The 12684-nt window shown below is 45.3% G+C and overlaps 1 long non-coding RNA gene and 1 pseudogene across 2 annotated transcripts in view; one reads left to right on the top strand and one right to left on the bottom strand.

The window, feature by feature from the left end:
- The window catches only part of LOC142830858 (uncharacterized), a 64919-nt gene that overhangs the window by 36475 nt on the left and 15760 nt on the right, over window positions 1–12684 (top strand). Inside the window, exons 1-2 of one of the 2 annotated variants that reach the window (XR_012906387.2) lie at window positions 3741–4269; window positions 4362–4501. The exons of the other annotated variant lie outside the window; for it this stretch is intronic. This is a non-coding gene — a long non-coding RNA (uncharacterized LOC142830858). Of the gene's footprint in view, window positions 1–3740; window positions 4270–4361; window positions 4502–12684 lie in introns of those variants that run through there. 2 annotated transcript variants of the gene reach the window in all.
- On the bottom strand, window positions 9167–10835 carry LOC142830859 (uncharacterized; annotated as a pseudogene).

Genomic DNA, 12684 nt, shown 5'->3' on the forward strand with positions numbered 1-12684 from the left:
TCGGGAATGGGGGAGGCTGGGCACTGAGTGTTTGTCTGGTTGCCAGGTGCCTGGCATTTTCTCCTCCTGGCTGGGGAAAAATTCAGAAAATACCGGACATCTCAGGTGTCTGGTATCCTCTGAATTTTTTTTTACTGGACAGGAGGCAATAATACCAAACTGTCTGGGTAAACACCGGACACCTGGCAAGCCTAGGAATGGGCCCCAGGCCAGGAATGATCCTGGTGCCCAGGCACTACAGGGCTCATAAGACTTGCCACCTGTAGGGTGGAGATGTGAATCATCTTTCAAGAGATATGAGGGCAGTCCAACTTGCAGGGATATTTAAAGCACGATTGGACCCAACACTAGAAAAGGTCCTATAGGAATAAAAAATGTATTGGTATGAGGGATGGATGAAAATATCTGTCAATCAGGGTTTCAGGGTTGTCCTGGTGCATCCCTGACAGGTCCTTTACTCTATCGGTGTTGGTAAACTCTCGGCTGAGTGCGTGCGTGTGCTCCCTTTATCTAAACCGTTAAACTCTGTGCACTTGGGTCAACGCAGTAGATCTCTGGGAGCCCCAGAAATGACAGATTCAGGCAAGGATGAAACCAATCATGCAGGTTTATTGCCAAATGCTGTGCATGAACAGTTATCAGCAGAAAGTCTCAACACTAAGCCACTGTGTATTCTGTAAGTGTTGATAACCCCCTCACCTACAAAGTGCATACCTGAGGAAACTTAATGGCCCAGTGACCATGCTACCTGATGCTGGACTCCCTCTTTAATCTGGTTTTTTTTTTTCTATGGTAATGGAGAGATTTAAAACAAAAATTCCTATTCTGGGGGAAGTCTATTTAAGGAATGGAAATCAATGAGTTTTTGGTGTTCTGCTGGCTTTTGAAATTGTCTCCCCACCCTAAGGACGTATCTAGACTACACTAGATTTTCGAAAGAGGATATGCAAATTCATGGGGAATTTGCATATTTTTCTAGCTCACTTTTGAAAGTGGCACTTTTGAAAGTGAAAGTAATTAAGACAAGGTTTTGTCGGCGAACCCTCCCATTTGTCGACAAGCCATGTCAACCAGCAGCTTGTCAACAAACGGGAGGGTTCACCGTCAAAACCACATCTTAATTACTTTCACTTTCAAAAGTGAGCTCAAAAGAAGATATGCAAATTCCGCTGGAATTTACATATCCTTTCGGAGGTCTAGTGTAGTCTAGATATGCCCTAAGAGGATACACGTGAAGAAAACTGAAATTATAAAGACACAAAGAGCTGTAGGCCCAAGCCAGAGACAAAATCAACTCTGTCTTGAAGCATTTTACCTGAAATATGAACAAGGGCGAGGAACATACGGTTCTTTGAAATAATTTCTTTTAGTGAATTAGTGTTAACTGTCATGTTTTGTTTAGTAACTTACTTTGATCTGTCTGTTTTCAATTGCAATCACTTAAATCCTACTTTTTATACTTAATAAAATCATGTTGGTTTATTATCAAGCCCAGTGTAAATAATTACCTGGAGGAAGCAGCCACTGTGCATAGCTCCTTTCCCTCCCCCCCCCCCCCCCCCCCCCCCCCCGCTAAAGGGATGGGGGAGATAAACTTATGAGCTTTCTCTGTGTACAACTTTTATACAAAGTAAAATTTATGTGTAGGTTTGGCCCTTCTTAGGGCTGTGTGCCTGGGTGTTGTCTGGGAGCCCAATAGCTGAGCCGTCCCAGAGCTAAGCTGGTTAAGCATCTGTCTTACCCTTTTGCTGGGCTCTTACCACAACTCTGTACTTTAGCTAGAAGAGACCAGAGCTCCTGGCCAAGCCAGGATAGGATGATGGGAAGCCCCAGAGGGGGAGGTAGGGTGGGCGCAGTGGTGTCATCAGCTCATCGGGTGACCATCCCAAGCAGACCCCTGTGATCCAGCCCATTATGCTTTTTCCAAACTTTGTAAGATCACTTTTTAGAGCATTATGTATTTTCTGAATAAACACAACATCCTGAATAAATTTAAAGTAGATCTCTAAAATGTTAGAGGACCGAGAGGTCAAAATATATGAAAAGAGGCTCTTAAAGAAGAAAACGTTGAACACTTGATGTGATTATACAAAAGGCCTACTTGTTTCTACAATAATTTTATGAACCACATTGGAGAGTCCATCTGCCTGCACTCTCAGAAATAATCATATTATATATATTGACAAACTGCAGGGAAGAAACATATCAACACATTGATTTGGGGTCAAGTTTAGTACATTATGAAATGTCATGGAAGAGAGAAAGCTGGAAGTTGTGTGTTTTTTAGTGTAGTTTAATAGGATCCATTTAAATTATACATTTACTTGCATTATTTTGCATTAAATCTTAATGCTATCTGTCTAGCTATTCAATTATTTACAAGGTGCCTATCGCTTTGGTACTTAAAGACCAGATTCTGATATGTTTATTTTCACTGAGTAAGTGGGACCACTTGTGAAGTGATACTCAGTATAAATAAAGGTATTGGAATATGGCTGCAAATGCCGCTGAAGTTTTGGTTGAAATGTAACTGATCTTAAGTGGGTGTGATGTAAGAGTTGAAAGCTTATGCACAGCTGGCCTGATCTTGCATTCCTTGCGCGCGCACAATTTCTAGTGAAGTCAATGGCAGATTTGAGCATGTATGGAATGCAGGATCAGGGCAAATGCACTGTATTGTGGAATGCTATTTTCAATACATGCATTGATTATATTATCCTGTATTGTTTCTTTTTCTTCCTCAACTCTTACAATAAATGAAATGTACTGAAAGAAATTGACCAGGTGAAAGAGATACCTGAAGGATTCAGAAGACTGTTTTATTTACCTTCCCCTTTCTCCTGAAAATATTATGCATTATGTAATAGTATGAATAGGATGATAGATAGTAGTTTCCAGCATTGTAAGCCACACAAGTCTCTCTTTGCCTCCAGTTTTTTTTCCCCCTTCTCGAAGAATTACAGTGTGAATAAGAACTCCAGCCTTCTCAGGCCAATTCTAGGGTGTGTATATCTGATTAGAAGGGTCTTTATTCTGTCTACTTCGAGAACTAATACAGCAGTGAGGTTTTCTTGTACCAGCTCACCATGAAATTATAATACTGATATACAGATGATATTTTTATTAAAGATAACGGGCTAAATCCAGTCCTCGTGTTAGGAGGTGTGACTTGAATCGCTTCCGTTTAAGGAAGAGTTGAGCATGGCTCAGTGTATTCACTGAGAGAGACCATTTTAAAACTTAGAAGATCAAATGTCAAAAACGATTATGGTGGATTTCAGATGTTCTCTGGCCAACATAGCCTGTTGCTTATTGTTTATTTCCACAGCAGAATAGCACACCTGCATTTCATCTTTCTCCCTTACTGATAATCAGTTCTGTCCATTATCCAATCCTATTCTGTTTGTCTTTTTTTTTTTTTTTTTAATGAATTCCATTTTTGGAATTCCGACAAAGCCATCTTAGTAAAGAAACTGGCATTAACTCAGCTTTCTTAAAACTGCTCGTTCTACTCTATGTTCATCACTAGCAGGCATGGAACTTGTAAACTAAGATCAGAGCCAAATTCTGTTCTCGTATACATTGATGTGAATGAAGTTACACTGGATTTATGCAGAATTTGACTCCTAAACTATATAGTGTTAGCTGAATTATCATATTCTTTGTAAGAAGAAACTCATTCTCAGAGCTGTATCATTTTCTGCAGAATGACTCTTTGTTCCTCATCATTTCTGGTAACATAGCTGCCAACACATGCTATTAGCAGATGGCATAAGACACACATGGAATTTGCTGTCATAACATATCTGCCATTCTTCTTCATTCCTGACTGAAGATGTACAAATTCAAAGATAACCCATATATTGACTTTGTTCCTTTTTCAAGAAGGAGCACAAATAGTTAAAAATATCAGTATAAACCTTCCCACAATTTTAATCTCCCTTTTATAATTTAACTACTCAGCATATGCTCTTTTTAGTCAGAAATGCAAGGAGCACATTAGTCAAACTTTTTGATGTCCTTATGTCAGCTACTTTTCAGGACCACCTGTTAAAAAGACAGCATGTACTGTATTAAAAGAAGATAGCCTGCAAGAAAGCATTTTATCCAGAAAGTTGAAGCATCTCTCTGTGCCACATAATCAATTGTCTTGGCATTTTGCCTTTTATTTTTTTTATTCCTTTTCATACTGTGATTCACTTTTTTGCAGTCCTAAATTGAGCTAAATCCCACCACAGATTGGTGCCAAGAATTCCAGCTGAAGTCAATGTGAGTTTAATGTAAATATAGCTTATAGAAAGCCACAGTCATCTTAACACATATGAGCAGTGACTATCTTTTACTTTTTATTTTCCATAAAGGAAACTTATAGAATGTAAACCTGAACTGGAACCACAAATCCAAAAGTCTTATGACTCGGAGAAACCTGAATCCACAGAGCTGGACCCAAATCTGTACTCTACAACTTGGCTCGTCGCCCAGCATTGGGTGGAAATTCTTGGTAATATATTTACAAAAATGCAATAGTTTAATTGTTTAAAGATAGGTGAACAGTGATGGAATACTTTGCCATTCATGGTTCCTGCTATCTGGAACTTTGCCTGTCAGAAACCTAAGATCTGCACTGCCTTTGAATATACAGGGTGAACCTCTCTTGTCCAGCACTCTCTGGTCTGGCAACATCCATGGTCCGGCATGATTTTAGTTAGCCAGATGTCTATTTATCAAGTGTGTGGCCAAGTTTCCCGCAGTCCCATAAAGTTTTACAGCCACCAGTCCTGGCTCTCATTGTTCTGTGCTGTTATAGCTCTTATTTGCCCTTAAATGTCTTCTGAGAGCCCAGTAAGCAGTGGAAGTGTTGATAAAGCTGCCAGCTAGACTATGTTGGCTTCCCATGGCCAGGCAAATTGTCTGGTTCGGTACTGGTCAGGTCCTCAGTAGGGATATAAGTAACCACGAAAATTGTTAAGCGGTTAAATGATTACATTATTACCATTTAACCATTGGCAGGTAGCAGCCAGGGCTGGGCATCTACTTGTCTGCTCTGGGATGGCCAGGGTGGGATCCTGCTGGCCCACCCAAGCCAACTCAGAGTGGCCTGTGCTAATCCAGCGCAGCTGAGGCTTGGGTTCGCTGTTCCAGCCAGGACCAGGGCTCTGCAGGCCTGTCCAGGCTGCTCCAGCCTCAGCACCACCTGCCCACCCAGCACAGCTGGGGCTGGGATCTGCTGTTGTGGGCGCAGCTAAAGACAGGGTCTTATCAGCCCACCAGGGCCACTCTGGCTGTGTTCTTCCTGCTCTGCCCTGCCCAGCCCAGCCTGGCTGGGGTCCACAGCTTCTGTGCAGTTGGCGCCAGGATTTGCTACTCCTGCTGTCCCGTACCCATGTTGCTGGGGTCTCTGGACTGACATAGGCGGGGTAGCCTGCTGTGGTTGGCCATCCAACCGGTTACCTGATAAACATTCCAGTAAGCCTAATGCTGACTGGATAACAAATTAAATGGTTACCTTTTTACGTCCCTAGTCCTGAGAGTGCTGGGACTAGAGAGGTTCAACCTGTAGTTTAGTATTAGTAAAATATGCCCAATTCCATATTCTTGTCTCCATATAGGCAGTAGCAGGACAAGATTTCCCCCAAAGTGTTTCACCTCTAGTGTTGAAAGGGTAACTAATTTTCCATGTCAATTCATTTCTTGGCTTTGTTGTTATGAACTGGCGTCATTCTGATGCTGTGTTGAGGGGCTCGTCCCCCCTTCCGCCCTCGGCTTTGTCACAAAGTCAATGCCCCTCTATCAGGGTAAATACAGTTTCTGAGGCCTAGCCGCCAGGAGAAGTCTTTCCTGGATCAGGAGTTGATTGTCCAGAGTAGGGAAAAGGGTGGTAGGGGGACCCGGGCCCTCCCTCTCCACCGGGTCCCAGCCCAGGGCCCTTTAGGCAGAGACTATGGCTCCTGCCTGCTCGGTGGGGAATCCGGCCGATACACACCAAGCTGCACTATCAGTCCTTTGCCCTGGGCTGCTTCCTACCACGCCCTGGTACCCCCATAGTCTGCTGGCCTCCAGGGCTGGTCCTTGCTGGGGCTGCGGGCGCTCCTGCCTCCTAGGGGTTGGCGGCTGCTGGCAGTGACTCGGGTCTCAGCTGCTGTAGAAACACAGGTTCAGCCTGGCCTACTCCTTCCCCCTGTGGCCCCCTTCGCTGCAGGGCTCTCTTTGCTTTTATAGCCTGGTTCTGCTGGGAGCATGCCCAGCAGGGCTGGAGGGGCAGGGCCTTCGCATCCAGCTAGGCCTGGGCTACTCCCTGCCCTTCAGTGTGGGGCCTGTCTGCCTCGTCACATGCTGGCTTTTGATCATCATGATAAGACATTTTTGAGAGAACATTTCTGTAGTAAAAATTAGAGCCAGATCACGATACTTCATAAAGACCATCAAAGTCCCATCAGGCAGTAGTGACCTTCCATAAACCCCATTAAGGACTCAATTTGACCATTTGAAATGATTTTGAGATAGAAAGTTATACATTCACTTGTCAGTTCTCAGTTATCTGGTCTCCACTGGACTAGACTTTTATGTGGACTAAATTCTTCAAAGAATTCCCTATCTCGTAAGGTGCTGAGTATCTCCTATATGAAGTAAAACACAACCTATAAAATGGCAAAAAACCCAACTTTTTTGATTCCACAGATAACACAGCCTGGTGATATCTTAGCCTCTTCAAGAACGTTAAGTTCTGCAATACTCAAACCTGTGAAAACCATGTAATCTTAACTCTGCCCTCTTAGAGCTGGCAGTACCCACTGGGAATTATTTGTATGCACTCCAATTGCATTCATTGAATTAGACTTAGATGTAACTGCACTAAATGATGGAGGAATTAGTTGAAGCAGCTTATAAAAGCAAGTGTAAACAGGCTCTCAGTGCTGGGAGTTCATGGTGGTGGTTTGCCAAGAGTGCTGGGAGAGCTTTCTCCTAGTGCTGGTGCTATGACCACACTGGTGTGCGGCTGTGCTTTAAATTTAGCAGTATAGACAAAGTTTCTGCCTTTGTCTATGCTATACAGCTTTAAGCGTGATGACTGTGTTGCTAAAAGTTGGGCAGTGTAAACACTAGTGGCATTTTCATAATGTTCATCTATGTGTTTGATAATTCTGATCTTTATTATACTTTCAGCCCATTTGCGTGATATTGAAGTTAGGCTTGCTGCCCTGTAATTGTCAGGATCACCTCTGGAGCTTTTTAAAAAAAAAAAATTATATTCTATTAGCTATACTCCAGCCACTACAGAGGCTGATTTAAGCAATAGTTTATATACCCTAGTTCTGCAATTCCTTATTTCACTTCATTCAGAATTTTGGGGTGATACCATCTGGTCCTGGTGCACCGCTTTGCACCCCAGCAGTGCCTGTGCTTCCCTCCTTTTGGTGCCATCTTTCAATGCCTTTTGTGCTGTGCACTTTGTCTCCTTAGTTTGTGGGAATGAATCCCATGAAGAAAATGCTAATTGGTCTCACTACAGGTTAGTTCTCCCTGGTCCGTCACCCTTGGGACTTGACCAGTCACCAGCTCCCTCCAGCCCTGGCCTGACCATCTTCCCCCCTCTCGCTGACCCCCACGTGCACTGGGCTCTCACTGCAGCACCCAGTAGTCCCGCTGCCTCTGCATGCACCCAGCAACACCGTCACCTCCATGTGCACCAGGCTCTTGCTGCTAGGCCGGGCTCTCGCTGAAGTGCCCAGCTCCCACTGCCCTACTGGCCAGATCTACTATTGTGCATGGGACCCCCCCGCTGCCCTGCTAGGAAGCCCTGTTGACACGTGTCGGGTTCCTGCTGCCCTGCCAGCCTGCAGGGCTCTGTGCTAGCTCTCCACTGGGACTCTCTGGTCCTGGAACATCCATGGATGGTCCTGCTGGAAAACAGATGTTGCCAGACCAGAGAATCCTGGTTAAGGGAGTTTCAACCTGTAGCATGTCATGTATGACAGCTGAACTATTCCTTACTCTTCAAAGTGACAATGAAGAGTCAGACACTGGTCTTGTCTTGCCACATATCGTACATATGATATGAGATGTCTTGTGGCATTCTCACGGAGGTGCTGACCACAGTGGAATGTCACTTTGGAGTGCCCAAGACAAGCCCTGAATGGTGGGATCCCATCATTGTGCAAGTCTAGGATGACAAGCAGTGGCTGCGGAACGTTTGGATGAGGAAAGGTCTCTTCATGGGACTGTGTGGTGAGCTCGCCCCCACCCTGCGGTGCAAGGACACGAGACTGAGAGATGCCCTGCTGGTGGAGAAGTGTGTGGCGATTTATGCTGTAGAAACTGGTTACTCCAGACAGCTACTGATCAGTCACCAATGAGTTTGGAGTGGGAAAGTTCACAGTTGGCCTTGAGTTGATGAGAGGGTGCAGGGCTATCAGTTGCATCCTGCTCCAAAAGACTGTGACTCTGGGCAATGAGCATGAAGCTGTGGATGGCTTTGCACAGATGGGCTTCCCTAACTGGCAATAGATGGCACTGATACTCCAATTCAGGCATCAGACCACCTAGCCTCCGAGTACATGAACCAGAAGGGTTATTTTTCCATGGAGACCCCACCTGCCCCTTAATGCTGTGGTTCACAAAGCTATACACTGGGAGCCTTGATAGCAGCAAGGCAACTTGGAGCAGTTCAACAACAGGCTAAGCAGGTGCAGAAAGTCTGTGGAATGTGCATTTTTGTTGTGGAATGTTACCCTTACTGGGACAACGAACCCAACAGCTCTGCCATGGAACCTGTGCAGACAAACAGCCCAGCACCTGCAAGACACTTTTGATGAGATCTAATAATAGAGAGGTAGCTGTGTTAGTCTGATCTTTCTAAAATAAAAGGAAAAACTATGTAGCACTTTAAAGACTAACAAGATGGTTTAATAGGTGATGAGCTTTCGTGGGCCAGACTCACTTAAGCCCATGAAAGCTCATCACCTATTAAACCATCTTGTTAGTCTTTAAAGTGCTACATAGTTTTTTCTTTTTGATGAGATCTATGAGGCTGATTACTGTGAAGTGATAGTCCAACAACACCCTGTTCTGCATCTGACTAACTCTGTCAGTACTAGCACCTCACAGACCCAAGCCTGCTTTCTGCCTCCCTTCCACCCAACAACTCATATCAGTGCACTTCCAGAAATCAAAACTGCTTACCAGGTGTGTCATCTGGTGTTTGTGCTTCTCAAACCTCCAACAGCTGTGACTAGCTAGCCTCCTTTGGGGTAGAACATTGCTCCTGATTGCATGCATCTGTGGATGCTGAACCATGCCCTGGTTCTGGGTCCTCCTTCAGCTTGGCGCACTCATTCACAATTTCCTCCTCTTGGCTCAGTCCACTCTGGGATGGTCCCTGAGGACCTGAAATATCCACAGGAATGGAAGTGGAGTCACCCCTAAGGATGCCATCCTGCTCTATGTAGAATTGGTAGGTAATGGGCACAGCACCGGAGCAGCAGTTTGCTGCCCGTGACTTGTAGTAGGGTTTTCACAGCTCCTTCACTTTGACCCTGCATTGCAGTGCGTCCCAGTCATGGCCTCTTTCAGTCATGCATCTTGATGTCAGCCTGTAGTTGTTGTAATTCCTATGGTTGGCACACAGCTGGAACTGGACAGTCTCCTTTCACCAAACACTGATGAGGTAGAGTACCTTGGTGTGGCTCCAAGTAGGGATCTCCTAGGGTGTAGAGCAGGCACAACCACCTGGGAAGATGTTTTGAGAGCTCACCATGTATCCTGGAGCAAACAGAAAGACTTTCATAATTCCAAGGAAATATAAAGGATGGGTCATAGGCCAAGTCTACACTGGCAAATTCCTGCACAGTAAATCAGCTCCCAGTGCTATAACTCCCAAGATGTTCATACAGGCAAGACACTTAGGCATGTGTCTACACTGGCATGTTTTGTCACAGAAAACTGCCTTTTGGTGACAAAACAGTGAGAGCATTTGCACTGCGATGCAACTTTTGTGGGGGAAAAACACCCAGTTTTAGTTACAAAAAACTTCTAGTCCTGTGTGTGAGAGAAGCCTTTGCCTTTTCCTCTCCATTTTTTGTTGACAAAGGTTCAGTGTGGACTCTGCTGTTTGCTTTGCTGAGAGAACTGGCTCCTGCCAGTATCCTGCAATGCCTGCCCTGATGGATTTGCTCAATGTGTGGTGATCTCTGCTACCCTGCAGCCATGTGCCCCCGTTCTCTTTCAGAGATCTGGGAAGTATCAGACAGCTGAGTGAGCTGCTTCGTTTGGGGAACAAAGAACAAATTATTGGAATGCTTCTGTTTTACCTCGCTAGAAACACAGTGGCAGGCAGACTGCTGCTGCTGGGGGAAGGCTGGAGAGACTGCTGAACTGATTTGACATTCCTCAGCACAAAGAGCAAAGGGATCCTAGGAAGCACAGGGATCTGTTCTTCCTTCCCACAACACTGCACTGTGGGATGCTTACCTCATTGGTTTGCTCTTATTTGTTGTCACCAGGCAGGGTGCTAGTAATGTTGCCATGAAATGTCGACAGAGGCAGAAAAACCGGTTTAACTGTGTTTCACTTTTGGTGACACTGGCATGTCAACAGCACTTTTGTCACCAGACCTTCCCGATGTGCTCTGGATACAGTCCAGAGGGACCAGTGTGGACACTTGAATGGATTGCTGCATCCTGACTGGCCTCTGGAAATGGCCCATAATCCCTCAAATCCCGTCTGCTCTTTGTTTGTGGAATGCACATATCCTCTTTCAGAGCTTTGTTTTGGACAGCCTGCATGCAGTGCTGATTTGCTCCAGGACACAGAGCAAACCAGTCAGATGGAATGCTCATGCTGTTGAACACAGAGGCAGGTGGCTGTGTAAGGAGGGGGGGGGGGGGGGGAGAGGCTTTGCAAAGAGCAGAGGAAGGAGGTGGGAGGGGAGCTGAGATGTCTGGGTTCCCCTCTCCCCCGGTTCAGGAGGTGTTATTTCCTGCCACTATCTGAACTTACAAGACAGTATGCTGACATCCCCCAAAACACTGTCACCCTCCCAGGCCCCCCCATTCCCTGTCACACTCTGCCTCCTGCCCCTGATTTCTGTCGAAAAGCAGCTCTCATTGTAGTAGGATGACCATGAAGCAATGGGATTGGGAAACCTGCATCAGATGACACTGACTGCTCCATGTGGCACTGCAAACCCTTCCCAAAGCACCAGGCAGCCAGTAGCACAGTGGGATAGTTACCACAATGCACTGCTCTCTCTGGTGTTGCAAGAGCTGCTAATGTGGACATGCTCCACCATCACAAAGAGCCTTGTGTGGATATACCACAGGGGTTTCCCTGCAGTGCTCTAAGGCTGGGTCTAGACTACATGGCTCTATCGACGGAGCCATGTAGATGAGGGTTGTAGGCAAAGGCAAATGAAGCGGCGATTTAAATAATCGCCGCTTCATTTAAATTTACATGGCTGCCGCGCTGAGCCGACAAACAGCTGATCAGCTGTTTGTCGGCTCAGCGCGCTAGTCTGGACGCTCCCCTGCTGACATCAAAGCCCTTTGTCGGCAGCCCCGTTATTCCTCGTGGGATGAGGTTTACCGGGGCTGCCGACAAAGGGCTTTGATGTCGGCTGGGGAGCGTCCAGACTAGCGCTCTGAGCTGACAAACAGCTGATCAGCTGTTTGTCGGCCCAGCGCAGCAGCCATGTAAATTTAAATGAAGCCGCGATTATTTAAATCGCCGCTTCATTTCCCTTTGCCCAATAAACAAATCTACATGGTTCCGTCGACGGAGCCATGTAATGTAGACGTACCCAAAGAGTAGCACTTTAACTGCCAGCACTTTACATCTGCTAGTGTAGATGTGGCCTGAGGGTTAATAGCCTGAGGGCACGGCAGTGGAGTTCAAACTAATGACCAGAGAGGCAAGGGAGGGTATGTCTACACTACCCCACTAGTTCGAACTAGCGGGGGTAATGTAGTCATCCACAATTGCAAATGAAGCCCAGAATTTGAATTTCCCGGGCTTCATTTGCATGAAGCCGGCTGGCGCCATTTTTAAATGCCAGCTAGTTCGAACCCTGTGCCGCGCGGCTACACGCGGCACGGAATAGCTAGTTCGGATTAGGCTTCTAATCCAAACTAGCTGTACTCCTCGTGGAATGAGGCACAATTGTGTTGGTGATATGAGAATGCAAAATAAATATAATTCAAATGTATAAGTGAAACCCACTTTGTTTTTGGATTTACAAAATGTGCTAAATGGCTTGTCTGGTTTTCCTTAGTCTTTGCAGGAAAATTCTGCTCAGCATTAAGAATTGTCACACAAAATTTCAGGCAGTTCAATTCTGTTTTGGCAAATTGGTGAGGTAGGTATAAAAGGTCAAAATCAGTCTCATCATGGGAAGCCAACTTAAAACATAACCCTGCAGAGATTAGTACTTCTACATAATATACCTGGTAATATCCTGAAAAGGGCAGCCTGCAGCCATAAATCAGTTGCATAAACCCAGACCACACATTATATCTCTCTTATGCATTCCAACATTACAGAACTTGTCACTGGACAGAAACCTGCTTTCTTTACGTGGAATGAGACCGTAAACCAGACTAAAAGCATCACAAATTGTGATTGCTAAATTTCTTGGTTTATAGTTTCATTTTGTCAGCCAATATGGCAAAGAAAATTCAGATCTAATAATTT

This window comes from Pelodiscus sinensis, chromosome 10, assembly GCF_052426305.1.
Source record: "Pelodiscus sinensis isolate ZL-2025 chromosome 10, ASM5242630v1, whole genome shotgun sequence".
NCBI lineage: Eukaryota > Metazoa > Chordata > Testudines > Trionychidae > Pelodiscus > Pelodiscus sinensis.